This window comes from Equus caballus, chromosome 4, assembly GCF_041296265.1.
Source record: "Equus caballus isolate H_3958 breed thoroughbred chromosome 4, TB-T2T, whole genome shotgun sequence".
NCBI lineage: Eukaryota > Metazoa > Chordata > Mammalia > Perissodactyla > Equidae > Equus > Equus caballus.
Genome location: NC_091687.1, coordinates 80,555,158 through 80,582,518, shown reverse-complemented (window position 1 = coordinate 80,582,518; position 27,361 = coordinate 80,555,158).

The window sequence follows — 27,361 nt, the reverse complement described above, 5'->3', positions numbered from 1 at the left end:
TCCTAGAACCGCAGGAAATGAATTCTGACAATAACTGAAAGAGCTTGGAAGCACATTCTTTCCAAGTCAAACCTCCAGATGAGAAAGCAGGCTGGCCAACACCTTGATTACAGCCTTATGAGATCCTAAGGAGAGACTCCAGCTAAGCCGAGCACAGACTTCTGACCTACAGAAAATGTTAGATAATAAACATATTTTATATTTATCTGCCACATGTGGTAACTTAATATGCAGCCATAGAAAACCAATGCACTTATCTATAGGCGTTCCAACTTAACTTCTGTAATACTAAACTGACCTCTCACCCCAATCCTGCTCAACTTTTCAATTTTCCTATTTGAGTTTAATGGGAACTTCTGCTTTTCAATGGCAAATTCAAATATATAAAAATCCTACAAAATATTTGGCCAGATTCTTCAAAATCATCAGGTTCATGAAAGACAACCAAAGATTTAGAGTATTAGAAGAGAATAAGAAGTCATAATGACTAGATGCAATGGATTGTAGATCAGATCTTGAATCAGAAATAAGCTATCATAGGCAAGTGGCAAATTGTTTTAAAGCCCGTACATATATTAATAATATTTACTAATATTAGTTTTCTGATTTTTATGATTATAGCATACTAATGTATGATGTTAACATTTGGGAATGCAAGATGATAGGTATACAGGAACTCTGTATTATTTTTGCAACTTTTAAAAAAATTTATTCACAAAATAGAAAGTTGTAATGAAATTTAAAAACAGATTTTTTAAATACATGATAGTGACTAGAAAATCTATAGTACCTCCCTTAGATTAGATTTACAAGAAGGAAATAATAAGCAGAGAGAACAGTTGAGTAGTTTTGAAGGAAAAATATATAAACATCTTTGTGCACACATCCTACTGGGACAAAATCTTTAATAAATTAATGACATAGAAAAGGAAATAAGCTATTACAAAAATAGTTGAGGAATAATATGATGGGGATAAATAAAAGGCACTACAGAAAAACAGGAAAAGCACCTGTAGGCATCTTGGCTTATCAGTTAAAGATATCTTAGGGTTCACATTTTCTCTCTCTCTCTCTCTGTCTTATATATACATATATAGATGTATAGATGTTATTTATCAATTCTGCTAATCTCTGCCTCTTGGTTGGAGCATTTAATCTATCTACATTTAACATAATTCCTGATAAAGAAGAAGCTGTCTCTGCCATTTTGCCATTTTACTATTTGTTTTCTACACCTTGTATGTGTTTTTTACTGCTGTTCCTCCAAAACATGTCAGCTTTTGTGTTAAATAGGTATTTTGTAGGACACAATTTTAGTTCTCTCCTTTTTGTTTACTATATATTTTTGAGTTAATCTCTCAGTGGTCTCATTGTGATTTTAATTTGCATCTTAATTTAAAACAATCTAATTTGAATGAATACTAATTTTATTTCAATAATATCAAAAACTTTCCTCCAGTATATCATCAACTCTGTTTTATAATCATTGCGTTATGCAGGGTATAAGTTTCGTTGGGCTGCTGTAACAAATGACCATAAACTATATGACTTAAAAGAAGAGAAACTTATTCTATCACAATTAAGAAGGCTAGAAGTCCAAATTAAGGGTCAGCAGGCCATATTCCCTCTGAAGGCTCCAAAGAAGCATCTTTCCCTGCCTCCCAGAATCTGTTGGCTCTCAGAAATCCTTGGTGCTCCTTGGTTTCCAGCTGCATCATTCCAACTTCTGCCCCCATATGCACAGGGACATGCAGAGCTGTCTGGGCCTCTATTATTGGTACCACTGGTCCTCTGGAGCAGCAGCAAGTGGCCCAGCACTCTTGTTCTCAGTGACCTCCAGTACACATAGTGTACACTGGGTCTTGTCAGCACTCCAAGACAGACAAGACAGAAACCAGTCCCTTAGGCAATCCTCAGAAAAGCCAGCATGTTGGAAGCCTGCCCCTCAGGGATAAGCCAGGAGTTGGGTTTTTTTTGCCACTCATTCCACACTGAACTGGTGGGAGGGGACTAAGGCAAGTGAGTACACCATAACCCAAACCTTCACCTTTGTTCTCAGCAGCGTTCAATCTGCCACATTTTCTGTCAGTGAGTTGATTTAGGCAAGACAGAAGCCAGTCCCTCATGCAGCAATCCCAAATGTCTTCACATCGAACATATGTTTCAGTCTTCTCTTTCGCTTTTCAAGAAGAAGCTGGGAGCTGGGAGCTTTCTCCTGATGGAAGATGAAGTGCTTAGCCAGGGGGAGGGACAATAGCAAGTAAACGCTACAAATTTTCCTATGAGCTTCAGTATGGCTGGTTTTGTGCTCACTGGGGTGCAGAAGCCTCTTAACTGTTACATGAATTCCTCACAAAGGGAATTGTTCTGTTTATTGTTGTTGAATCAATGTCTCCAAGGGGGGAAGGAGGGCCTGAGGCTTCCCATTCTGCCATCTTGCTGATGTCCCAGAAAATAGTGTTATAAACTCCAGACTGTTCACATATGAGGGAGAATCAATTCTTGCAACACACTTTATTTTTTCCTTCATGACACTCATTTATCTGAGACTTGAAACTTAAGGCTGTAACAGCTGACCCTCAAAGCTCCCAAGCAGATCATTTAAGTGCTTTTGTTGTGATATTTGCTTTGAGCATCAGAGAGATGCAGACTGAAGCTTAATTAACTTTCCATATGCTCCCAGGCTAGATGAAATTTTCTTTGGTTAAATAAAAATGAAAGGAAAATTCATCGATGGCCTGATTTCCCTGTGCTCTCACTGTTCACACTCTGAAGTTCCAAAGGCTAATTTTAAGATGGAATAAAAGTTAAAAAGGAAAAGTAATAAATAAAAATGAGGAATTCTTCAAAATTCTGAAAGTACAGTGAAGATTTTCAACTGTGTGAAGGCAGCAGATATGTTCTGAATGTCTGAAGAAAGTCAGATGGACAGAACCAATTTGCCTTTTCTCCACACCACTTGAATCTGGTCATCTTGGGGCTGATATTTCTTTTGAAGAGGTTTTCTGACTAGGTTCTTTATTTTTCCTTAGCCTTCACATAAGACCTAGCTATGAATTTAACATTACTAGTTTAAACTCCCTATCAGAGTATGCCAGACTGGGAATGGATTTGTCTTCATTGAAGAGCTAGACCACATCTAAATTTTATGTTCATGTTTTATGATAAATAGAACAAAATGACACTTTGGTGTTGGGTACATTTCTAAGTAATTGGTTAATTGCTTACTACAGGAAATAAAGACCTCTCAGCATTTTATGTTCTCGTATGAAGAAGGAGGATTGAAGTTGGTGGACTTAGTCAATTCGAGTAGTATATTAAAATTTATAAATCTACTATCTTCTGAAGTATTTATGGACCATCTCTACTTGATTCTTAAAGAACTGATTTTCAATGAAAGATCCTTAAAGAAACTGAGACTGATACAGGACTACTTAAAATAGGAGAATATAGAGAATAATGCAAACTATTAGAATCTCAAAGCTCACTTTGGGGCAAAAATTACTGATAATATGTATCAAAAAATGCATCTGAAGATGTGCCATAGCTCTGTGTCCTTTGGAGTAGATTGCACAAATGATGAAGCTTTCAACTGATTTTATTGGTTGAAAAAAATGTGTGTACTTTGGAAATAATAATTGAATCTCATTTTAATAAAATAATGTGGCACTCCCAATGGCATGTGATAATTTGTTCACTATTTAAACTATAGTAAGCTGCTTCTATAACCTATGAAATGTACGGATGTTTGTGTTACCAGTGCATTTAGTTTGTCCCCCTGAGAAATCATTAACAGGCTATCAGCATCCAATATTATTATTTTTCTTTCTGGGAGAAAGGGAAAAATAGAAAATCCTTATTAATGTCTATAAACAATTTAAGTTACACCTTAATAAGGTAAATTAAGTAAGAAGTTAAATTAATGGTATTTGCTATAGCTTTTTCTTCCTCCTTCTTCAAGGAAACTTTCGTCAAACTAAATGAATTACACTAAGATTTTTATTGCTTTATTTTCCCTGTTTAGTAAGATTTGGGGGGATTTAAAAAAAAACTAACATGAAATTCTAAATAGGAGTGAAAACTTGTACAAAATCTCCTAGGTTGTGGTACATTTTCATGTCCTTTAGGTGGCGTAATAGAACATTTTATGTAGATTGATTCTAGTCATCTAACCCAGACAGTCTCAGTCTAAGTGTGGCTTGTGGTAGTTTCTTTATCTCAAGAACTGGATAGTTACAAAGTTGCCAACTGCTTCCTTCCATTCTCAAATTGGGCAGTAAGGGAATTTAGTCATTCTTGCCATGTTTCCTCTGTTCATGAGCTATTGCCTTCAAAACATTCCAAGTTACATGGTGCATTCTCTGAAAAACACGGATGTAAGCTTCAAGAATTTTAAGAATTAACATGTTGCCTAAACTACGCTTTAGGTTTCCATAATCTTTTTGGAACACTAGAAATCAGTTCTAAAGGCCCATGATTTTCTTTCACGATATATTCCAAATGCAGTCCTTTAAATGGTTGCCCTTCTAGCACCTTTGATAGGTGCTATGGTTTTATAGGTTTTATAGGTTATATGACAGAAGCTGTTTCTCCAAGTCTATATAAACTCAAAAATTGTATTTCTATATGATAGATGCTTTGAGGTATGCAATATACTTTAAAATATTTCACTGTAGGCAGTGCGGTATTTTGTACTTATTAGTTAGTTTAAGTTGCATTCGAGGATTTCTCAATCCTCGAATTTCTTAATTTCTTAATCAGAAATTTATATCTGAGAGGTATCCAGTTAGCATTCTAATTAGAAAGCTCACACTGCATAAATGGCTTCCAAAAGTACTTCATTTATCTTTACATCTGATCAACACCAGTGACTTTTTGATTAAAATAATGGATATGAGAAATATTTTTTTGTTGTGTGTATGTATGGTTTAAATAAGAGTTGAAAGATTTAGTGGAAATAAGTGGATTTTTTAACATATCATTAAGACAGTCTTTACTTTTGCGAGAACAAAGTATAAAAGTCTTGGAAACCATGTAGCTTGTAATCTCAGGAATAACATACTTATCCCTTAAAATTCCTGGGTTATCTTGAATTGGAGGATTATGACTATGGTTGACCCAAGACAATAAGCTTCACTGAGCCTGCCTCTACCATGTGAACTTGTTTACACCAAATAAATTATTCACAAAAAATGTGGTCTGAACGGTTAAACAATAGGCAGCTAGAACCTTATCCAGATTACAGAACAATTTAAATAATTATTTTTACGGTTTCTTGATAAAATTAGGAGAGAAATTAGAATTCAATCTGATTAGATATGCTTTTATTTTAACTTGGAAGCTAGACCTTTGAGTAGTGTCTCGTCCACCAACAGTTAGAGCCTACTCATATCTGCTCAAAATGATCTATTAGTTGTACATGACAAACATCAATATAGGTCACTTTGCAACAGTATGCGTCTGTTGTATGAAATGTTCGAAATATGAGATTGAGCATTTTGGGGTTCTGTGTCTTTTTGTTGTATACATTTGCTCTGCAAGACTCTTAAAGTCATATTCTTTAAGGCTTAAAGTCTCCTAACATCTACTATATAATCAATGATATTTTCTCTGTCATAGTAGAGAAATAAAATATTAAATACTAAAATATTGTGACTAAGTTACCAAGTTATACATGCTCCTTTCCTGGAAGAACACAATTTACATTATTTCAACAAATACAATATGTAAAATGTGTAATGTTTCTATGAGAAATATGCTCCAAAATTGTGCCACTTTGCTCTATAACATTGTTATTAACAATGATCCAGGGCCGGTCCCGTGGCCAAGTGGTTAAGTTCGCGCGCTCCACTTCAGCGGCCCAGGGTTTTGCCAGTTTGTATCCTGGGCCAGGACATGGCACCGCTCACCAGGCCACGCTAAGGTGGCATCCCACATGACACAACTAGAAGGACCCACAACTAAAAATACACAACTATGTGCCAGGGGGCATTGGAGAGAAAAAGGAAAAATAAAATCTTTAAAAGAAAAAGAATGATCTGTCTATCGTATTCACTTGAAATGATGAAATAAATTCGTGAAGATATGAGTAGATCTCAATATAGCCAAATATTTTTAACTTCATGCTTTAATTACTGAGCCATTATTCAAAACTTAGAACGCGTTTTGGGGTTAATTTAGTCCACTTCATATTTTAAAAGTTTCCAAAAGAGAAACTGTATATTGTGTTGCAGACCTTGAGGGAAGATGAGACCTAGAATGGTTTTGAAGGATTTGCTGGGTGTGCAGGCGAGATCTCAAAAAGACAACAGATATATTTATACATATAGAGCGGTAATGATATTGTACTTGTAGAAGGTAAACAGTAGACATAAAAAATGCAATACAATCTACATGGCTATAATTTCTGTTACTTTTAGGCCTAGAAGCAAATTGTGGAAAGAAATTCATTTTGTCAATAGGCTCCCATATTATACATAGTTTTTCTTTCTCTCAGAAAGAATGCAGTTTGTCAAGACAACGTCAAATTCTTGGGCTACCAGTAGTCCATACACTTAATATCTCGCATTGATTTCAAATCCAATCACTTAATACAACAATCCCAGGTTCTTTTCATTGACTCTTTTAACGGAGTAATAAGACATATTATTCCTTAAAATGACTCTTCAAGAAAATGAGAGAGAGAACATATTACCAGAACCAGGAAGGAAATTACAGATAATAAAAGTATAATAACGTGATATGATAACAATATGATGTCAATATTTCTGACAACTTGGAAAAAAATAAAAAAATGCTTTGAAAAATTGACTTACCAAAATTGACACAAGAAGAAATAGATCTAAATACCCCTATCTGTTTAGAAATTAAGTTAACCTTCCCATATGAAAACAAACCCAGTTGGTTTCACTGGAAATTGTAATACTAATCTTACATAATCTTACTTGTTTTTCAGGAAATTTATGGAGTAGAAAGTTTTAAGTGATTTTATGAGGACAGCCTAACCCAATATCAAAACCTGTAAAGGACATTACAAGAAAAAAATACCACAAAACAACATCATTCTTAAGCATGAACACAAGATTTATTTAAAAAATTAGCACAGAAATAAAGAGAAAAATAATAATCAAGTGAATTTATATCAGGAAAGCTGGGAAGAGCACTAAAGTACACCACAGGAAAATGGATAAGACAATTTGGTACATTCATTTGTGAACATATTACTCTGCAATGATAAAGAATGAACTACTGTTACATAGTTTGAATGAATCATGAAACATAAAGTTGAGCAAAAACGTTCAGATATTAGGGGTAACATCCTGAATGGTTCATGTACATAAGGTTCAAGAGCAGGTAAAACTAATCTCTGGCAATAAAAACAATTAGTCTAGTGGTTGACTATGGGGTACAGAAAATGACTTCAAGGGGGCACAAAAGAACATTCTCTATTCATGGAAATATTCTATAGCTGGATAAAGGTACTGGTTACATGGGGGTACACATTTGCCCAAATTATTAACAAATATTTAAGATCTGTATATTTCACACATATAAATTTTATATCAATTGAAGATTAATAATACCAAATCACGAGACTTTGGACTTGATCTAGGTCTTTGAAAACTTGCCCTACACATATCTGGTGTGTGGAAGGGCTTACTGATTCTGATATTTCATGTAACATGATGATTTTCCAAGGACAGTCAAATATTTGCTGTATTAGTTTTTTAAGACTGCCATAACAAAATAACACAGACTGGATGGGTTAAAAAACAGAAATTTAGTTTCTGACAGTTCTGGAAGTTGGAAGTGTAACATCAAAGCAGCAGCAGGTTTGATTTCTCCTGAGGCCTTCCTTATTGTCTTGCAGATGACTATCCTCTGACTGTGTCCTAGCTGGGACTTTTCTCTGTGCCTGCTCATCTCTCGCGCCTCTTCCTCTTCTTAAAGGGACATCAGTCCCTGTTGGATTAGGGCCCCACCTTTATGACCTCATATAATCTTATCTCTTCAAAAGCCATATCTCCAAATACAGTCACATTGAGAGTTAGAGCTTCAGCATATGAATTATGGGGCCACACAATTCTATCTATAACATTTATCCTCTCAGTTTGGACCTGGAATATCAACAGTGCTATGATCTAACTAAGAGTCATGGACATGCTTGTCATAGACCCTGCCATAGCATGGTGGAAATTCCATTTGGAGACTAGTTATTGATTCCTCACTGCAACCGTTGATTAGAAAATTCCAGAAGGAGTTCAAAGAGGGAGATCTGCTTAGGAAGAGCATTGCTCTGCTTAAATGATTCATCCTTCAGAAAGAAAGGAAGGAATTAACTAAGAGTTAGGTAGCCTGAGACATTTATTATGTTGACCTCCCTCTACACATAGGCTGTCTCCTGGAAGAGTTATTTGTTCTTTTGTTGATGCTGCTGTACACAAACAATAAACTGAACTTAAGTTCCTATTGTCAAGAAGATACTCATTGTAAGAGAAATGGTAGAGTGAATTTCTTTACATGTTAATTCATAGAGGATTTTTAGACCTTAAATAAGAATTCTGGGCTTCAGTTTCTTTGGAATTTTAATATTAAATTTTTCATTTTCCTAGGTATATCACCACGGGATAAACTTGTATTCATAGATCGAGTATCTACATTTCAAAACGTTTTTTGAAGTATCCTTACATTTTCATGTATTTCCATCACACAATCTCTGATGAGGACGAAATATAGCATTTGATATAGGGTAGATTATGGACTTTGGGAAAGTAAAGTCAGTATTGACCACAAATGGTTCATGGAATTTCCATAAGGGTGTAGTGATTGGTTTTATGTGAGTAGTTCCATGAAGGAAGATCATAGGTTTAATGCTACATTTCAGTGTTTAAGAGATCAAAGACCTGGGGGATATTTGGGGTGATGCCTAGCAACTCTTCGTGTTTTCTCCAGGAGGGGTTTTTCCATGAATTCTCTTGGTATCCTGCCCCTTCCTTCAAAGGCATCTACTGGAGACAAGCCATCTAGTTGGTGGAAGACATTTCCCAGTTTGGTGTCCTAAAGACAGTAATTATCCAACTTGCTTTCCTTCTCTAGAATTATCTAACTTCCTTCCTCAAGTGAGGCAAAGTTCTGGGTAAGAGTGCTTGCTCTGGAGATCCAAGCTTTCCCACAGGTGAGATATTTCTAGAATCTTGGTTAGATTTAGGGATGGAGATTGTCAAAGCCATTCCACTCTTACATTAAATTAAGTTTTCCAATGTCAGTGTCATCAGAAAGAACATTTTATATCCATTTGCTTTGGTTCTCGTGTTGGAAATGAGCAAAGGAATTTTATTAGTCCCCTCAGACTGTACAAATAAGTAATGTTAGCAGTGAGTATCTATCTTAAATGAAGGTGTAGATTCTAAAGGCATACTTTATCAGGACAACATTGCTGTGGCACCTCTTCCATTTTTGGTTCTTTTCTAGTCAGTTGTACTTAAAAATTTCTCTCCTCTAGTAGACTATAAATTTCTTGAGGGAAGGATAAAGTCTTTGTCTTATTTTATATCTCCCTACTTCCTGGAACTATGCCATATATGTACCATAGAAAATCAATAAATATTTGATAACTTGTAAGCAATTTGATTTGACTTGAATTGAGTTTCTCAATTTCAATAATCAGAGAAATGATCAGTTTCTCTCAGGATTTTGTTTAAATAGATTGTACTTCAAACTAAGTACTCTGGTAAAGTGTCTTTTCAGTTATGAAATATTTATGTTTTTCTTGAAAAAAGATTATTTAAACTTCTTTAAAAAAGCAGTAAGCACATTTAAAATGGTCATATTCAAAGATTTTTAAAAAAAAATTGAATAGGACACATTCTGATGGGTAAGGGAAAGAGAAACAGCATTTTATTTTGCTCCCATCAGTTTGTTGATAAAGTTGAGGAGACTTTTTTTCCATTTGTGTTATCTTCATAAGTTGATAGGCTACATAGTAATTGGGCTATAACATTTTTCCCCCACTTGTTTATAGGAAAATTGGGTAGGAGATATTTGAGGTTGCAGAGTAGAGTCCAAAATATTTCCATGAGGTTTTTTTCCTATTTTATTTTGGCTAAGCTCTTCCAGGACTCAGAAGCTAAGACTAATGCCATGTTTAGCTTGTTTTTACACAAAGGATTGATATATGAACAAAGAAGCAGAAACGCTTAGTCCTCCCACTCCCCTTGCCTCCACATAACATCTGTTTGGGACACCAGTACCTTTTATGAATATCAATCCACTGATTGAAATAGATGGCATCCTGAAGTCCAAGTAAAACCTTTTAGGTAGATGCCTAGTGCATAGATCCTGCATTTAACAGAAAAAACAATCTAGTTCCTGTTCTGTGTATTTCGTAGTCCTCTCTGTAACTACAGTTTGTGAGTTTACACTTCAAATAAAAAACAAGCAGACTGAAAAGTGTAACTGTGCTTTTTCAGCTTACTTCCAATGTGAGATGAATACTAATATTTCACTCCCTTCAAACAGTGTGAAAAATTGGTCATTGAAAACCCTGAGTATGTTGGTGGTACACTCGCTGGATCCAATGCTTCATTCATCCTTACCTTGCTTTAAATTGAATTTCAACTCATAGAGAGAAAAAAATGGGAAAAGAAAAAAAAGAATCAGTGAAAGCAATAAAAAGTGTAGAGAACATAAATATAAACCTGCCTTTTCTCGTTCTGTTACAAAATATTGGAAATCAGCTTGATTTTTTCTTGCAGTTAAGCATCTGTGGGGAAGTTCAAAAATAAGTTTGTGCTTTTGCTTGTTTGTTTGTAACACAGACTGTCTTCTTGATTAAAAAATATGTATATGTAAGAATTGATTTCATTTCCCAGAATTGTGTTGGGGGCAGTTTCGAAAATACTGAGAAAGTAAAATTATCTTAGGTCATTACTTAAAAGGAGTTTTGTTTTCTTGAAAGAGATGAATGAATGTTTTGATGTTATGTGATTATAGGACTGCTTGGCACATGCTTTTGACCTATCCCACATTCTGAAAGCATTGTCTTCCCTTGTCTCCCAAACTACTACATTCATTGGGTTTTCCTTACTCTTCATTGGCTTCTACTTCTTCCTGAACCTTGCATGCTTTGTGTCTTTGGCGTAACAATAGATGTTGGTGTTCCTCAGCTTTCTACTTTCTGTCTTCAAATTTTCTCACTTTCTCTACTCTCTAGGCATCTCAACCACTTCACCTACCGCTTTCATTTACTATATATGTCTAACTTCCAAATTTCTTTCTACCAACTAGATATGCTTCTCATATATCCAGCTGATATTGGACATCTCCTCTTGAATGTATCATATCAACTTCATCCAAATCTTAACTGATCACCTTGCTTCTCTCGTATGCCTTCTCAATGAAAGTACTAAGTGTCCCTGCTGGAGTACAGGTCAGCATTACTTATTCTCCCATTTATTCCCCCTCTTCCTCAGTCTCATACTCAATTGATAAACAGGTACTACTGATCCTGTTTTCTAACTTTTTTTGTTCTCAAATCTCTCTTCTTTTCACAATCCCCATCCTAGTCAGCATCACCAACAATTTTGTGGCACTCTTAACTTGTCCCTCCACATGGAGTAGCATTTTTAAAATGCAAACCTCAAGTCGTCTTAGGACTTTTTCCTGTCTTCCCATTGCTCTTAGGCTAAGTTTCAAACATTCACATCTGGCCCCTGTTACCTCTCTCGTCTCTCTTCTCAGTCCTGTTACAGTGCACTTTGTGTTCCTAACATCTTCAACTTTACCTGCTTCTTTTTCTTGAAACTTTATCTTTGCGTGTGACAATACAATCAAGTTTTATCCATTTTCTATGCATCCTTTAAATCTCAAATTAGACATTACCACCTCCAAAATATTCTTCATGATCTCTTTCATCTAACTGGGTCGGTTACCTCCCACAGACAACTCTAGTTCCATAGTACAACACTTATCACACTTAGAGTAAATAATTGTCTGTCTTTACATCATTGAAATTTTCATTGCATAAGGAACTGGTCTATCTTATTTACTGTTGTGTCTATACTAAATAGATGAATGATTTTTTCAAAATGTGATATTCCAGGATGAGAATGATAAATATTTTATTAGGTAGCATTAACAAGATGGGCACACTTTCTCCTTACGTCCTTTAGTCTTGATACCGTGGTTCAGAAAATTGCTCCTCAGAGGCACAGAGAGAAGAGGCAAGTGCTCAGATGAATTTGGCTGCATGGCCTCTAGCCTTGCTAAAGAACTCCATGTCTTAAGCCTAGTAAGAATGATATAGAACTGCCGGGTCCAGAGGTACCATGAGGCCCATAGATGAGAGTTTTTGTTAGCAATCTGCCAACTATTATAAAGTGAGAGTCTCTTCCCAGTGTCTGGATATTAGTTAGATGTCTGAATGTCTGAAGTTGAATGATGCTAAACTACAAAATGTCTAAAAGAAAATAATCCACTACTTCTGACTAGGTATGCTATACATTCAAGAATATTCTTGAAAGCCTAATAAATGTCAGGTAATGCTAGATGTTGAAGATCTAAAGATGAATAAGACAGAGTCCTTCTCTAAAGAAACCTAAAATATGGTGGGGAGACAATCACAATATCTAAATACAATAATATCAGTATGTACAAATTATGGCAATGGAAGAGGAAATAAACTTTGCTTGATCATCAGAATGATATTCACAAAGAAAACAATGAATTTGAATTTTGGTCAATGAGAAGAGAGTTGTAAATCATGAAAGATGAGAGAGGGCATGGGCAAAGGAAGCATACGGATATAGTTTTAAAATAGCACACTGTTTTAGGGAATAATAAAGAATTCTTATTGTCTATTTTCTTAACTTAAAAAGGACAGAGCATTATCTGTGGACATTCATATGGATGTTTGTATTTAAGAAAAAAAGAAAAAGCCAGAAATCTCCATCTTCTCCATAGTATGAGGGTACTGCATGGATATGTAATAAAAACAGCTATTCATACTTTGGAGAATATTAGGGGAGTTTTATTGTTCTGGTTGCAATATATGCTTCCACATTTTCCATCTAATAAATTTATAATAATAGTACATTCGATATAAAAAAGAATCATATGTCATTAACTTACAGAAAAAACAATTAGGTTTCCTTTCATTTGCTAAGAGTACTTAGTTGGTTGTGGCTTCCTAGACCACTGGGTTGTTGAGTCCAAGATCTCATTCAGTTTCAGAAGGGAATTTGTCGTAAGTCACACAACCCCTCGTTAAACAATATTTATTAAGTTTCAGTTTTTGTGCCAGGTAATCACTTGGTTTCTGGAATACGCCAGTGGAGCGAGAGAACAGACAAAAATCCCTGCCTTTTTGGAGCCATATTTTAGTAAAAATGATCAAGTGAAAGAAGATATACCAAATGAGTACATGCTGAGTGATTCCATTTATATAAAATTCTAGACAATGCAAAACAATTTATAGCGACAAAAAAGAAGTCAGTGTTTCCTTGAGACTGAAGTGGAGGAAGAAATGGCTTGCAACTGAGCACAAGGTAACTTTGGAGGTGATGCAAATATTTTTTATCTTGATGGTGATTATAGTTTCATGGGAGTATATATATATAACAAAACTCATATAAGTTATATAATTTATTTTGTGCAAGGTTTTCTTTTTTACATCAATTACACTTACAAATTATCGTAAAGCTGTAAATACATGAAGGTGAACTATAGGCACTTCTAGACAAGGAACAGCAGAGAATTCGCTGTCAACTTCCAGCTGCATGAAAAAGTATAGTGATTTCTTGGTGCATAAGAAAATGATCCCAGGTGGAAACAGAGAAACGCAAGGAATAAAAAGCCATATAAGAGTAGAAATGTAGGTATACAAAATCAATATTGAATTTAAAAAACTGTAAAAATGATGTCATCTGGAGCATAAAGTAAATGTAGAACAAATATGCTCAACAACAATAACACAGCAGTTAATAAATGGAAGTAAATTATGTGAAGTCTGAGGTATTATCTGTCAAGCAGTAAAAGTATTAACTTACATTGGATTGTACTGAGTGATAATATTTTATTCTTTAGTGCAGCCACTAAATGAATAGGAAACTATAATAATAATAAATTCAATACTCCGGAAAAGGGTAATAGGAAAGAGACCACCATAAACAGGTGAGGAAAACAAACTAACAAAAACCAAAGAGTAAAATGGTACCTATTAACCCAAATATAATTACGTTAAATGAAAATGTATTACATAGAATAAGAGCAATTTTTTCTCACTAATTTTGTATGACTTAATGTTAAATTATGTTCATAAATTAGAGGAAGTGATATTGAAGCTACACTTATTAGTTTAGTAACTTCTTATTCAAATATAATACATATATAGAAAAGTACACAGATCATAAATATAAAGCATAATAAATTGCACAAATCTAACACATTCATATAATAAGAATCCAGATCAAGGGACAGAACATTACCATAACTATAAAAGCTATTCAAATATTCAAAAACTCAAAATATTTTTTATAATTTCCACTGTAAATTTTTCTTGACTTCTTGGATTATATAAGACTCTATTGTTTATTGTCTATGAAATAGGAGGTTTCTTTTGTTTCTTAATTGTCTCGGTCTAGTTTAATTTCTTTCTGGTCAAAAAACAACTTCTGAATGATTGCAAAACTTTGATAGTCTTTGAGTCTTTCATTATTAGCCAGCATATTGTTGATATTGGTAAACAATCCATATGCACTTGAAAAGAATTTGAATTCTGTAATCATTGAATGAAATTTTCTATATTTGTAAATTAGGTCAAGATGACCACTTGTGTTGATCAGATCTTTCATAAACTTAACAAATGAGTTTTGGGGGGTTTTGTTGAGAGAGATGCATTAATATCTCATACCATTATTGTAGATTCTTTTATTTTTCCTTTTAGTTCTGCCAAGTTATGATTAATATCTTTTGAAGATATTTATTATGAACCTATATACTTAAGATTGTGGTATCTCCCTGCTGGATTGGCTATTTTATCATTACAGAATGTCCACTTTTCTCTGTTAACATCTCTTGCCTTAAAATTTACTATGTCGAAATTTGTATAGCTAAAAAAGATATCCTTTGGTCAGTGTTTGCATTATATGTCTTTTTTTATCCACTTGTGTCCCTCTTTTCTCAGTTTTTATACTTTGAGTGTGCCTTGTATTATGTGTAAGTTTAATTTTAGTTTCACAGTCTCAAATCTCAGTCCTTTTATTTGGAGTAGTCAATCTACATATATTTTAATTACTGATATAGTTGTGTTTATATCTATCATCCTCCTATTTGTTTTCTTTTTAACCCATCTGTTTTATGTTTCTCTTTTGTCCTGTCATATTTTTATTAATCACATAGTTTATCATCATATTTTTCTACCAGTCTATTTGTTATTTGTACATTCTTTTTTATAAGTTAGTGGTTACCCTACAGCAGACTTTTTCTGTCTTGGCATTGTTGCTATTTTGGTCTGAGTAATCCTTTGTTGTGGCGACGGCCCTGCGTCTTGTAGAATGTTTAGCAGCATCCCTGGATTCGACTCACTAGATACCTGTTACACCCTTCCCCTAGTTGCGATATCCAAAAATCACTTCAGTATGGTCAAATATCCCTATTGGGAGCCATTCCTCAAAACATACAACATGCGTTCTTGAATGTAGAAGTCAATGAAAACAATTCGTTTTAACAGTTCTGCAATAGAGTAGAACCTTGGAATACTTGAAATTCATTTACTGCTTTCAGCTTCACGTCATTTTCATATAGTTTAGTACTACATATATTTTAAACTGCACTATATATTTCAACCAATTTTGTACGTAATGTAACCATATATTTATCATGTCTGATTTTCTTTTGTTTTTTTTGATGGGTAAATCAAATTTTATTTTCACTATAATTAGATTTCCCTTCTCAAAAATCTTCAATCTTTTTTTAAATTGAGGTATAATTGATATATTATATTGTATTAGTTTTAAGTGTACAATGTAATGATTTGATATGTGTGTACATTGCAAAATGATCACCATAAGAAGTCTAGTTAACATCTGTCACCATATATAAAAACTTTTTTCTTGTGATGAGTACTTTTAAGATCTATTCTGCTAGTAACTTTCAAACATACACTACAGTATTATTAACTATAGTCCCCATGCTCTACATTACCAAAGGGATAAGGGTTCAATTTGAGAGAACAAAGCATGTGTACATCATAGTGACAGAAAATAAAATTGGATATATGTTGCTAGAATAAAAGTGCTCTATCAAATAACTCTTGCTCTTATCATGGGATAAAGTGTTATGTTGATTTTATCTCAGGTTTTAATCTCATACCCACTGATCAAAGCTTAATTGGAAATTGAGAGAAATAAAGAAATCAGAGAAGTAGTTAGTTAACAAATGGCTGATATATAGGAGGGATTACTTTGTTTTGCTCTTTATTTACACTGTTCATAAGATCATTTCATCATTGATGGAAAGCATATGTATGAAAGAGAGAATAATGACAACACAAACACCCCAAGGGCCACGTAAATGCAATGTCCAACTATAATAAGCTGGAGAACAATGATTTACAACACTTTACTTAGTGGCCTAAAATTGTGACTTATCCTCAAGTCCATTAATACTGATTCATTGGATGGCCATAGGTAAGGAAAGGCTGCTCTTCTTTATTAATTGTCCCAATATTTGTTTCTAATACAAGCTTCACTGCATTAACTAAGACTATAAAAATCTAATCACAATTGACTGCTAGCAGATTTTTGGTATGAACGCAGCCCCTCTTTACCTGAAAAACTTACTTTGAAGTGGATTGTGTGAAAAATAAAGATGTTTCTACTTTGCTTTTGACCTCAGTTTTTTTTTTTTTTTTAAACTTGAGATATGTCCTTATTTTAAATTTATTTATCTCTCCATGGTATTTTTATAATTATCATTTATTATGTAAGGTAGATTATCAGGAAACAATGATCACGTATCCTTCCCTTTCTTTCAGATCTCTTCTCTGTCTTGATCTCTTTTACAATACTCAGTTGGAACTGGACACAAAGATAACTTTAAATGAAATTTAGTTATAAAATATGGAGAGGAGGAAAGAAAAAGGTATTGGGTCTGAAGGAGAAATGATTGAGAAAGAGGCATGAGAGAGTAAGGGAGAGAGAGACAGACAGAAGGAAAGATGAAGAAAAGACCTGCGGGGTAGGTAGGAGGGCAGAACTGCAGATTCAGGCGGTCCTCTAGGAAGCAGAACTATTTTTGAATAAGGAGGCCTCTGGATGGATAATCGGGGGAGAGAAAAACAACATAATTGTACAAATAATAATATAAAATTGCTTTAACATATAAAGCTATATGTGGAAAATGCAACTAATAAAGTTTAATTAATTACTTCCAAAAATAAGATAAATTTCTTTCTGGTGGTTAGGTTTGTGGTTGCAGGATCTTCTATTATTGTTATAAAAGTACTGTATTTTGTACCCTGTGAATTTGGTTTTGACATACATGTGACAGTGGAGTCACTGTCAGTTATACCGTAGGGGATGACTTAAGCACTCTTTGGCATATAAAATTATGCAGCATTTTGAATACATGTTTAATACACTAAATTAATAAATCTAAGTTTTATTTAATGGACATCATTGGGACAGATGTGTTGATAAACTTGATTTGTTTTATCATAAAACTCAAATATATGAGCGTTTTTATTATATTAAAAAATAAATTATATATTTAAATCAGACATATATTTAATGAAAAGTGGCCACCTTCTGGAAAAGTTATGAATACACCTTTTCAGGGTTTTAATTTTTGCAAGTATATCCCTTTAAAAAATGTCAATAATGTGTGTAAAGATAGAATTCACTCGAAACAAAGTCTGAGAAAATGTCTGAAGTCTTTAATCATATGCAATTGTCTTGCATTGTTGTCTTTTAAATGTGGCTTATCTGAAAACTGTATTTTGCAAATTATTATCCTAATTGTGTTTATTTCAGTAGAATTTTATTTGTTGAGAGTGTACTTCAGCATCTCATCAAGGATTTTTTTTTATCGATATGGATTGTCTTCAAGGAAACAAACAACTTTAGACAGGCATCATTTTAACCATAGAATTAAAAACATTCATTATTAAAGAGCATCGTAGCTATCCAATGCACAATATAATGGGACTGCTCTGAAGAGAGGCAAAACAATATGACAGGATCATATTTAAAAAAAGAAGCTGCCTGCCAGAATCAAGAGCATGTCAGATTATTAAAGCAAGTCCACTGAATGCAGGTAGTACACAACTAATACAACTGAAGACATAAACATGGTTTCAGTCACTTTTTCTAACTGGAAAGAATTTGCATTTATATAACATGAGAATCAATACACGTATTTAATGTTCTCATCGGTAAGAAATTATCTTTCCTGTACTACATTGCACCTTAACCATTTTGTCTATATTAACAGAAGCTTTGTTGTAAACTAGCTTATATGAATAGGCACATAGTCCCAGAAAATTGCTGTAAAAATAGCAGAGGTATGCCAGCCAAAGGTAATCTTAAAGGACAGGAACATTTTACAAGGATTTCCTTCCAAACACAAAGCTCTGAGAGATTAAAAAAAGGAAGCAAAATGAAAAGAATAACCACTCTTTGACAAGGGAAAGGAAAAAAATGAAAACTTTAGGGTCTTTCAAAATAAAAGTAAACCACAAAATCAGAGACAACTCTTCTGTGGTTGTGGCCAACTCATGTCAACCACACAAAACAATCAGACAGACAAAAAATTATCACTAAAGTGCTTGTATTATGCTAAACTGGCAGAAAAGGGTACTATTAAGCTAAGAATTCTATAAAACACACCAGTATCACAGAATCAATAAAGGGAAAATAAAGTCCATAGGAACTATTTCAGAAAACAAGGAAACACAATTCCACACTCTAAATCTCCCCCTCTCCATAAGAAATGCTATGTAGCAGAATGAAATAATTCACATGAGGATATGGAGAGTCATCTTGAATCACATTTTCAAAAACTTGAAAGCAGAATGGATAAAAATAAAGAGAAGTCAAAAGAAAAGTTAATTGAACTCAAAAAGAGATGTGATAGAAAAGGAGAAAAATTACCTCTACATATGATGAATACATGACACTCAAAAAAGAATTAACTTAAAAACTTTAATAAGGTTGAATAAACACAACAAAACAACCAGAGAATGAAATGAAAGGTAGGACATTATTTATATATGTGTATATATTGTATATATGATATATATTGTTTACATGATATATATTGTATACAAGATATATATTGTATATATATTAGAGAATAAATAGTGGAAATAGAAGACAGGAAAAGAAGGAATGATCATTTTCATTATTTGAAGCATATGAAGAAGAAAATCAAAATAATGTAACAGCTGATACTTAAAACCAGAATCCAAGAAAACTTTCTAGAAATAGAAAAAATAATATAGGACTATCAACTCTGAAACATAACCTGAGAAAAACCCTTGGATTTCAAAGATAAAGATAGCATCCTTCAAGGCCTCCAGGCAAAGAAGATAAAATAAAGCTCAAAGCCACAACAATTAGACCAGCACTAGACTTTTCAAGGCCACCATCAAAGCAAGGGAAAAATGGAGTAGCATAGGAAAAAAATTAAACAATAAAAAATAAATGAAAGACAGTATGAACCAATCATTTAACATCCAGTCAATCGAAGCTCCAATTAAAATATCAAGGCTATTTTAAATCAACTTTCAACACACAAAAACTTAGAAATTTCTGCACCCATCAGCCTTGAGAAATTTACTAGGTCAGGGATCAGCAAACTTTTTTTGTTAATGGCCAAATAGGAATTAATTTTCACTTTGTTGGCCATATGGTCTGTGTCACAACCCCTCAACTTTTCCATTTTAGTGTGAAAGCAGATAAAAACAATATGTAAACAAATGGAAATGACTACGTTCCAGTACGACTTTATTCATAAAAGTAGGTAGTAGGCCATATTTTGCCCACAGGATGTAGTTTGTCAACTCCTATAGTATATGATAAGCTTCATCTAGCGAAGTGATGCCCCCCAAGATAAAACTCATCTAAAACTTATCCATAAAGCTCATCTGTTAGAGACACATGTAAATTAAAGTAATTCAGAAGGTCTAAATTTAAAGGATAATACATAAAAGTATTAGGCAAATGGGAACTACAGGTAGCAGGTATAGAGATTCTAACATCTACATAGAGTTCAAGACCACAAGCGTTAAAGATGTCAGAGAAGGACATGATTTAATGCTAAAATCTGTTATCTTCAGTGGAGATATAGGAATAACATAGGCATACTTAGCAATATTTATCCATCAAATAACACAATAATGACTTTTATGAAATTAAAACTACAAGTATTACAAGGGACTAGGAAGAAAGTCACTAATGACAGGAGACTTTAATCAGCTTTCAGTAGAAGATAGATCAAGTGGAAAAAATAAGTAAGAAGATAGAATCTAAACAAATCTATAGGAGAAATGTGGTATATCTTACAGATTTACTTTAGCTACATAAATGTTAAAAACACATTTTATTTCTGAAAATAAGTGTCTTATTCAGACACATTTGCCAAACGAGGTGATAATAAAGGTTTAGACAAGATTCTATATTCTTTGAATTACAAGAATTGAATGACTTCCCCTCACAATCTCATACAGTACATTCTAGATTGGTTTCTTACTTATTTAGAGACTTGCTCTTTCATTCTTCAGATAGGAAGACGAAGTTATTTTTTTCATTATAAAAAACAAACGAAGTATTTACATGACAAAACATCATAAAGTCAAAAGATAACTGACAAACTAGGAGAAAATATTCAAGACCTATACTAGAAAGAGCTAATATCCCTAATATATAAAGAACTCATAGAAAACAGAAGGAGCAAAGACCCAATAGGGAAGTGTATATTTTAACCTTCTTGCACTTTGCTAATTATCCTAGCCACACATTTCTGGTGGGGAAAAAATGATTACTGGTGAAGTTTTTTGGCCACATAAGACCATGTTTCAATTTTGAATCAAAATGGGAAGTGAATGTGGCATCAAACATTTTTTTCATAGAAATAAAGCCACATGATTATATCAACACCAATTACAAATCACAGTAGTTTAAGGAAGAGAAGTCAGAGGTGATTTTAAGGACAGAAGTGACTAGATGAGTTGCTTGAGAAAACCAGAGCGTGAATTTAACACAGAAAATCAGTGTGTGTGTGTGTGTGTGTGTCTGTATGTATGTGTGTGTGTGAAATGATTACATCTGACAGCTTTTATGGGTTTGCATCATTTATATCTTCTAGTGAATAGTTACATTAATTATGAGTTTATTAAGCTAAGAGAAAGGAATTCTATCACATTGACCGCCATCAATGTTAGACAGAATCTTAGAAGATGCAGTGAATTTTTGATGCTGTCAATATTCCCTTAATCCCACCTTTGAAATCTAATTCTCATTTTCCTATCCTTTAAACTCTATTGTAATATCTTTTCACACACACTGAGTATTACCTGACTGATCACAGCTTAGAGGGCTATCTGAAGGGTATTTGCATTTTGCAAAGTTCTTGAAGTGTGAATGTCGTGGGTCAGATATCAGAGAGAGAATATGGAGGCCATCAGACCTTTCCTGAGTTCTTGAAAACATGTTGTTCTTACTCTGAGTAAAGCTGCCCTGTGCACACTTAGTTTAACCTCAAGCAAGATTATACATCTCAATTGCCTTCTCTCCCAAACTACTTGAAGAGTGAACAGTTTCTAAGTCATATTATCTTTCTTCCAACCACCTTTACTCTAATTCACTTCAAAAACTCTTTTTCCTATTGTTTGTAGCTACTTAATTAGACTAAATAACATCCATTTACCCATTTTTAATGAAAATGAATTTAGATAAATGTCACAAAAGCTTCCACACCATAAATGAAATAGATTTCATTCTCTGAACATCCTACACCAATTTGTTTCCTAATAAGGTTGTCTATGTAAATTGTCCCGGTCACTCTATGTCTGGCTAATTTTGTCAGCCTCAGGGGAGATTCTCTCTAAAATCACACTATATAGTGACATTTAAAGCAACACTGTTATTAAATACCATAATAAAGAAAAGACTATCAATTTCTATACTCTATAGCATACGTATTTTTGGTTATTAAGATTTGGTAGGGATGACAAGTGTATAAAGAGGAACTGTACATACTTCTGATTCCATCAAATTTGTTTACATTATCAAAATTTAAAATAAATGACTGTATATAAGGTCAACAGAAATGGTTTATTCAATTTTTTTCTCCTGACAAGCTTGTATTTATTGATTATTCTCAGAATAGAAGTAAATTTAAAGAAAATAAGTTAAAAGTACCCCAGATATTAGTACCAGTATGCTGTTACTCCATGAAATGAGGACATAGCACATAGAAATAATGAAAGTTTATTTTGTTTTTTGATTAAGAACACAATCTTTATTCATAGCTTGTATTCTCCATTGGATAAAAAGTATTAAGAAGAGAAATTGTCTTTATTGTGGTAAGAATACCACATGAGATTAACAAATTTTTAAGTATATATTATGGTATTGTTGGCTATAGGCACAATGTTGTACAGCAGATATTTAGAATTTTTTCATCTTGCGTAACTGAAACTAATTCTTGAGATTAGTGGGATGGAGGAGAAGTTTCTGGGAGATTCCACTGCTCTGTGTACAAGTGCATGTTTATGCATATAAAGAAAAAGAAGAATGGCTTTTGAATAACATAGGATTCTGGCAAGAGCGTTGAGATTTGCCATTTCTGAGTTCAAGTCTAAATATTGCTACTTACAAAATGTATGATTTAGAGATTTTTTTAATCTTTGAAATAGGCATAATAGTAACTGATTCTCAGAATTATTACAAGAAAAGGAAAGGTAAATAATGTGAAGGCTTTATTTTGTTTTTAAGTGTGTAGAGTACTGAACATATGTAAGCTAATGTATCTTTATCAGGACCATATCTGATGTTCTATCTATGTACAATACTCCTTAGGGTATCCTATTAGACAATTAAAATTTGGCACTAAGTAATTGCTTTCTGTGGTGTTGTGGTAGCAACGTCGTTGCTTGAGAGAACAAGGAAGAATGATGGATGATGAGTAATATGGAAATTCAGACCAATGACATTGGCTTAAAATAGCTGTTTATATGAACATTCATAGATTGTACACTAGAAGCATACACCTCCTGATATATCAGGAGATCTTATTTTCAGTCTCAGTTCTGCTACTAATTTACATCTCACTGGTCCTCAGTTTTCTTCAGATGTAAAATATCTAGAGAAGATATTGATTTTATTCAGACTGAACAAGATAGTGACCAAAGGAGGGTCGAGCAGAGCCAAGACGATGATGTGAAGTTAGGCTGTATGGATCCCTGATCACCTCGCTTCAGTCAATGCAGTTCTATTTTTATCTTCTCCAGTTTCTTGAAGATTTACCACACAAAAACATTCAAAAAGAGAAAATGTAAAGATCCTTGTGGCTCTAATCTTCTGTGATTAGAAAATTCTATATAAAGCTCTGATGTGGAAAATTGAAAATTCACACATGAGCTTCACAAAGATAAACGTAGTGATAATATTGCTTTCAACCAAAAGAAAAGAAGACAGTAGTCTCTATGATTTACTCCCGTGGTTTGATGGCTACATATTCACACAGATGATATCATGCATATCTGTCCTCAACTGCTATACTTTTATACTGATGATGATGGAGCAGAATAACCAGGAAAGGACTGGAATATTCCACAGGTAACTCAATCAAGAGAAGCAGGCTGAAACTGAAGTATCAGTCAGGAAAAGAGGAGTAGGTAAATAATAAGACTACTGCAGGAAAATCAGGGAAAGTCAGGCATTATAGGTTTAAGTCAGCAAGATCCAGAGCCCAGGTAGACAGAGAATCAGTGACCTCTTTTAGAATCCCTCTAGCACGGGACCTGGTCATAGCGGCTGTGATCTCTGAGGGGTAGAAAAGATGTTGTTGCTTGGGGAAAGTGTCAGAAGTGAAATCTTTATCGGGAGTATGCTTTCTACTTTACGTTAACATCTTTGGCCTGGCTGTAACAAAGACTACTGTTAAAATAGCAATTAATATCTAAGGTGATTTCTTTCAGCAAAAATCTCTTGAATGACAAGCTCATTTGGGATGCACCACGGAAGTAATTAAAAAGAGCTATGATGAATCTAGATTGACACTGATCTTCACAATGAAGCATGAAGGAAAAAGGAGACAAATACTGAACCTTCAAAATTTTTAATATTGTTTGGATTTAATTTGAATGTGAGCAATCTTTTTCGTCTCCGTTTACATACTCATGAGTATCTTATAAGTGTAAACGGAGATGAAAAAGTTCCTAGCAAAATTTCAGAAATTCTTTTTGTTCATTTTTGAATCAAGAATTAAGTAGCTATGGCATGCCAATCTCTGGACTAGGAATAAAATGAATAAAACATCCTACCTGCTCTCAAACAACACAGAGTTTAAGGGATATTAAAAGAGAATAAATGGAATGTAATATGGTAAACTCTACAATAAAAAAATGAACAAAATGCCATGTTAGCATAAATGGAAAATCCTTTTCCTGGTATTCTTCTGATATCACTCAAATTTAGAATCCTAAAGTTAAGGGTCAGAGGACTTATACTTTAACTGTTCATATTCAAATATGGACAAGATATCAGCTGGCCACCCAAGTGAAAAAGCAATTGGGACTAAATAAATGCCTTGCCAGTCACTGCTCTCAATAGCATAGTGTATGTTGGAAAAAAGCCAACTTGAGGTTTTAAGATAACAGCATGTAGTTTGGTAAGAGATGAAATAATTGCCCTATCTTCAAAGAAACAATGTATAATTTGGCATTAGAATTCATTATTTAAAATTAATCACGTTAGGAATAGAGTGATTTCGGTAGAAATTAGAAATTATTTTAACTAACAATACAATATATATTTCTTACATCACTTTCTTTTTCTTTTTGAGCAATAGGTTGAATTTTCATTAATGATTGCTCTTTTTTTAAAGATACAGAAAGTCATCTTTCTCAAAAGTACCATTTGATCAGTAAAAATAAATCTGCTTTTAATATAAAAAATCATGGAAATATTTACAGAAAATTGCAGTTAAAGGCTTTTAACGCTAATTCTTTAATTCATATGCCAGGATATCATTCTTCATTGGCAGAATTAGAAAAGCTTCATGGACTGTACCGCCAATTAAGAAAACTGATAAATTCCAGCACATAGATTTCTGTTCTCTGGCACTTTTCCAGAATACAGCAATGAAGTTTACAGTATAATTGGGGTGAGGCCTAAATCAAATGATAATGTGTCCAATCTGTGCTGATTATGACTGTCTTCTTATCCCAGTTAGCGTCATGGCAGCAAGGGGGCTTAATAGATTAGTGATGCTTGAAATGGGACAAGGATTTAAAGTTTGGTGTGGTCACAATTTATTTGGATGTTACTTAAATTTGTATATTGTCTTCCCATCTCCTTTTTCCTAGCAACAGACCAGTAAAATACGTACATACACATACACACACACACACACACACAAAGAGACTGTATTTGGAGATAGGGCCTATAAGGAGATAAGAAAGCTTAAGTGAGGTTATAAGGATGAGGCATTAATCCAATAGGGCTGGTGTCCTTATAAGAAGAGGAAGAAACACAAGGTATCTTTCTCCCGCTCCCTCTACCTCTCCCCTTACCCTACACTTCTGCAAGAATAGAGGAAAGGTTGTGTAAGGACACAGCAGGAAAGTGGCCACCTATAAGCCAAGAAGAGAGGTCTCATGAGAAACCCACCCTGCCAGCACATTCTGGACTCTGGTGAGAAAATAAATTTCTGTTGTTTAAACCACCCAGTCTATGCTATAGTATTTTGTTATGGCAGCCTGGACAGAAATATATATATATATATGTATGTGTGTGCATATATACATATTTGTATATATGTGTATGCATATATATACACACACATACCCATGTATATGTATATATTATATAGAGAGAGACAGAGAGGGAATAAAAGAGAGAGGGAGATTTCTATCTCTATCACTATTTCTATTTATATGTAATGAAATGATAACTGTATATTTTTCCTTCCCTTATCCTCTCAGATTGGAGAATTAGGGTAACTTTACTTAGTTTATTTAGTTTAGTTCCTTAAATTGTGACTGATTTAGAGATGACAGAAGGTAAACTATTAATTTGCTAGTTTCTCCACTTGTAACACACAAAGAAAAGACTTAGCAACTCCTGAAAATCAAATTGGGACAATTTTCTTAAAAATATTCACAATCTTATATACTAGTATTTTGTGAAATCAGAAAAACTAACTATTCTCTATGAGGCAAAAATAACCCCTGCTTCTTTTTCAATGTGGTCTTCATAAGGTGCTGTTACGTTTCAGATAGTATTTTAAATCTAGTTATGAAATTCAGTCTTTTAAATAGCCTTCTGTTCATGCAAACAAAACACAGATCTGCACAAAACTTTTCAAAATACCCGATTCACTGGCCACCGAAACAAAGAAAGAATTAAAATGGAACTAGGCCTGTATGCAAGTAGAAAATGCACATGATTTTAGCAAAATCTAAAATCAGTCAATTAGTTAATCAGTGCTTTAATGATATCTGTGGTATCAGGACATCTGTCATTAGACTTGTTCCTTCGTGGTAATACTAACATAATAATTTTGGAAAAAATAGCAAGGCCATCTCTGTCTCCGAGGAAAATCAACCTTGCTGGGCTTCATTACATTCTATAATCAGTATTTTAATTTAAAAAACTATGTGTTAATTGTAAACTCATTAGTGCCCTTAACTGTGTTACTATAGACTTATAAAGGAGCTTATCCTGAGCTTAGAAGGCAGGCACATGTGCCAGGCGTATTTCTATCTCTCATTCCGTTTTTTCTCCATACATGGCTTTAATATATATCAAACTAAGTTAAAATATATCAAAACAAAAGAAAGAATAATAACAAAAGTGTTTACAATCACATTACCTGACACATGGATACATTTTTAAAAACTTTTTCTCCTACTAACTTTAGATAATTTTGTACAAAAGCATTAGGAACACAGTTGTAATTTTGAATTTTTTTACCTAACATTTTGTCACTACCAATTCTCCTTACAGTTATCATTTTCAGAGTAATCATAATAACCATAATAACATTTACATCAAAATGGGTACATCACATCTTTGATTTAATCAGCCAAAATTAGTTGAGCATTTTGTACATTTATGATTTTTATATTATATATTAT